Source organism: Arachis stenosperma, chromosome 1, assembly GCF_014773155.1.
Source record: "Arachis stenosperma cultivar V10309 chromosome 1, arast.V10309.gnm1.PFL2, whole genome shotgun sequence".
Lineage (NCBI taxonomy): Eukaryota > Viridiplantae > Streptophyta > Magnoliopsida > Fabales > Fabaceae > Arachis > Arachis stenosperma.
In genome coordinates this window covers 47,625,124-47,629,410 of record NC_080377.1, presented here as the reverse complement: position 1 = coordinate 47,629,410, position 4,287 = coordinate 47,625,124, and the positions used below count along the sequence as shown (strand labels likewise).

Genomic DNA, 4,287 nt, shown 5'->3' with positions numbered 1-4,287 from the left:
GTGCCTCCAAATTCCTAATGGAGGACCTTGTTTTAGTCATGAAACTTCGAGTGGTTTTGATTAGATCAGAGACCATGGTTGCTAAGTCAGAGGGGTTCTGCTTAGAATTCTCTGTCTGTTGCTGAGAAGATGATGGAAAAGGCTTGCCATTGCTAAACCTGTTTCTTCCACCATTATTGTTGAAACCTTGTTGAGGTCTCTCTTGATTCTTCCATGAGAAATTTGGGTGATTTCTCCATGAAGAATTATAGGTGTTTCCATAGGGTTCTCCTAGGTAATTCACCTCTTCCATTGAAGGGTTCTCAGGATCATAAGCTTCTTCTTTAGATGAAGCATCTTTAGTACTGCTTGGTGCATTTTGCATTCCAGACAGACTTTGAGAAATCAAATTGACTTGTTGAGTCAATATCTTATTCTGAGCCAGTATGGCATTCAGAGCATCAATCTCAAGAACTCCTTTCTTCTGACTTGTCCCATTGTTCACAGGATTCCTTTCAGAAGTGTACATGAATTGGTTATTTGCAACCATTTCAATGAGTTCTTAAGCCTCTGTAGGCGTCTTCTTCAGATGAAGAGATCCTCCAGCAGAGCTATCCAAAGACATCTTGGATAGTTCAGAGAGACCATCATAGAAAATACCTATGATGCTCCATTCAGAAAGCATGTCAGAAGGACATTTTCTGATCAATTGTTTGTATCTTTCCTAAGCTTCATAGAGGGATTCTCCATCCTTCTGTCTGAAGGTTTGGACTTCCACTCTAAGCTTACTCAATTTTTGAGGTGGAAAGAACTTTGCCAAGAAGGCATTGACTAGCTTTTCCCAAGAGTCCAGGCTTTCTTTAGGTTGTGAGTCCAACCATGTCCTAGCTCTGTCTCTTACAGCAAAAGAGAATAGCATAAGTCTATAGACCTCAGGGTCAACCCCATTAGTCTTGACAGTGTCACAGATTTGCAAGAATTCAGCTAGGAACTGATGAGGATCTTCCAATGGAAGTCCATGGAACTTGCAATTCTGTTGCATTAGAGAAACTAATTGAGGCTTAAGCTCAAAGTTGTTTGCTCCAATGGCAGGGATAGAGATGCTTCTCCCATAGAAGTCGGGAGTAGGTGCAGTAAAGTCACCCAGCACCTTCCTTGCATTATTTGCATTGTTGTTGTTTTCGGCTGCCATGTGTTCTTCTTCTTTGAAGAATTCGGTCAGGTCCTCTACAGAGAATTGTGCCTTAGCTTCTCTTAGCTTTCGCTTCAAGGTCCTTTCAGGTTCAGGGTCAGCTTCAACAAGAATGCCTTTGTCTTTGTTCCTGCTCATATGAAAGAGAAGAGAACAAGAAAATATGGAATCCTCTATGTCACAGTATAGAGATTCCTTGAAGTGTCAGAGGAACAAAAAATAGAAGGAAGAAGTAGAGAATTCGAACTTAATTAGATAGAGTTCGAATTGTGCATTGAGAAGGAGTGGTACTCCATAAATAGAAGGATGTGGGAAGAGAGGAAGAAATTTTCGAAAATCAAGTGAAATATTTTGAAAACATTTTCTTAAAAAAAATTAATTAATTTTCGAAAATCAAGAGTGAGAAAGAGATCAAGAAATTTTTGAAAAAGATTTTTGAAATTAGAAATCAAAAAGATATGATTTGAAAACTATTTTGAACAAGATGTGATTAAAAAGATATGATTGAAAAGTTATGGTTTTAAAAAGATATGATTGAAAAGATATGATTTTGAAAACAATTTAAAAAGATTTGATTTTAAAAATTAATGACTTGCCTAACAAGAAAAGATATGATTCAAACATTAAACCTTTCTCAACAGAAAAGGCAATAAACTTGAGATGTTCAATCAAATCATTAATTGTTAGTAAGTATCTTTGAAAAAGGAAAGAAATTGATTTTGAAAACATTTGATTGAAAAGATTTGATTTGAAAAAGATTTGATTTTGAAAAACTTTGAAAACTTGAAAAAAAATTTGATTTGAAAACAAAATCTTCCCCCTTTTGCCATCCTGGCGTTAACGCCCAAAATGCTACCTTTTTGGGCGTTAAACGCCCAACCAGGTACCCTGGCTGGCGTTTAAACGCCAGTCTGTCCTTCTTCACTGGGCGTTCTGAACGCCCAGCTTTTTCTGTGTAATTCCTCTGCTGCATGTTCTGAATCTTCAGTCCCCTGTACTATTGACTTGAAAATAGAACCAAGGTCAAATAAACAAGGCATGCAAGACACCAAACTTACAATTAGACACTAGACTCAAACAAGAAACATAAAATCTTTTTTTGGTTTTTATGGTTTTGTAATTTTTTTGTGCTTTTTCGAAAATTATATGAAAATAGAAAATAAAGGTTTCAGAATTCTTAATTTGAATTCCAGGAATCATTGCAATGTTAGTCTAAGACTCCGGTCCAGGAATTAGACATGGCTTCACAGCCAGCCAAGCTTTCAAAGAAAGCTTCGGTCCAAAACACTAGACATGGCCAATGGCCAGCCAAGCCTTAGCAGATCATTGCTCCAATGGCAAGATTGATGGAAATCAACAAGCTATTGTGATGATCAGTTGAAACCTCGGTCCAATAAGATTAGACATGGCTTCTCAGCCAGCCAGATTTCAGCAGATCATCATGAAACTCTAGAATTCATTCTTAAGAACTCTGAAGAAAAATACCTAATCTAAGCAACAAGATGAACCGTCAGTTGTCCATACACAAGAACAATCCCCGGCAACGGCGCCAAAAACTTGGTGCTGTTGCCGGATTTTGGCACTGATGTCACCGGACCAAAAGCTTGCTCAAAACTCGAACAATCCCCGGCAACGGCGCCAAAAACTTGGTGGCGCGAAATTGTGATCACTACAACTTCGCACAACTAACCAGCAAGTGCACTGGGTCGTCCAAGTAATAAACCTTACGCGAGTAAGGGTCGATCCCACGGAGATTGTTGGTATGAAGCAAGCTATGGTCACCTTGTAAATCTTAGTCAGGCAGACTCAAATGGGTATAGATGATGAATAAAACATAAAGATAAAGATAGAGATACTTATGTAATTCATTGGCGAGAGCTTCAGATAAGCGTATGAAGATGCTTTTCCTTCCGTCTCTCTACTTTCCTACTGTCTTCATCCAATCCTTCTTATTCCTTTCCATGGCAAGCTTATGCAAGGGTTTCACCGTTGTCAGTGGCTACCTTCGATCCTCTCAGTGAAAATGTTCCTATGCTCTGTCACAGCATATGGCTAATCAGCTGTCGGTTCTCGGTCAGGCCGGAATAGAATCCAGTGATTCTTTTGCGTCTATCACTAACGCCCCGCCTGCTAGGAGTTTGAAGCACGTCACAGTCATTCAATCATTGAATCCTACTCAGAATACCACAGACAAGGTTAGACCTTCCGGATTCTCTTGAATGCCGCCATCAGTTCTCGCCTATACCACGAAGACTCTGATCTCACGGAATGGCTGGCTCGTTTGTCAGGCGAGCACTCGGTTGTCAGGCGATCAACCATGCATCGTGTATCAGGAATCCAAGAGATAAACACTAGAGCCTTGTTGCTTGTAGAACAGAGTGGTTGTCAGTCACTTTGTTCATAAGTGAGAATGATGATGAGTGTCACGGATCATCACATTCATCAAGTTGAAGAACAAGTGATATCTTGGACAAAGAACAAGCGGAATTGAATAAAAGAACAATAGTAATTGCATTAATACTCGAGGTACAGCAGGGCTCCACACCTTAATCTATGGTGTGTAGAAACTCCACCGTTGAAAATACATAAGAACAAGGTCTAGGCATGGCCGAATGGCCAGCCTCCCAAATGATCTAAGATAGCATGAACTCAAAGATAGCTACCAAGATGATTGAAATACAATAGTAAAAGGTTCTATATATAGAAAACTAGTAGCCTAGGGTGTACAGAGATGAGTAAATGACATAAAAATCCACTTCCGGGCCCACTTGGTGTGTGCTTGGGCTGAGCAATGAAGCATTTTCGTGTAGAGACTCTCTTTGGAGTTAAACGCCAGCTTTTATGCCAGTTTGGGCGTTTAACTCCCATTTAGGTGCCAGTTCCGGCGTTTAACGCTGGGAATTCTGTGGGTGACTTTAAACGCCGGTTTGGGCCATCAAATCTTGGGCAAAGTATGGACTATCATATATTGCTGGAAAGCCCAGGATGTCTACTTTCCAACGCCGTTGAGAGCGCGCCAATTGGGCTTCTGTAGCTCCAGAAAATCCACTTCGAGTGCAGGGAGGTCAGAATCCAACAGCATCTGCAGTCCTTTTCAGTCTCTGAATCAGATTTTT

General features: G+C 40.1%; 1 non-coding gene across 1 annotated transcript; it reads left to right on the top strand.

The window, feature by feature from the left end:
* Positions 1 to 658: 658 nt before the first annotated feature.
* LOC130949891 (small nucleolar RNA R71) lies at positions 659 to 766 on the top strand. Its single transcript, XR_009073482.1, has one exon. It is a non-coding gene; the product is annotated as a small nucleolar RNA R71 (small nucleolar RNA).
* The last annotated feature ends 3,521 nt before the right edge of the window (positions 767 to 4,287 follow it).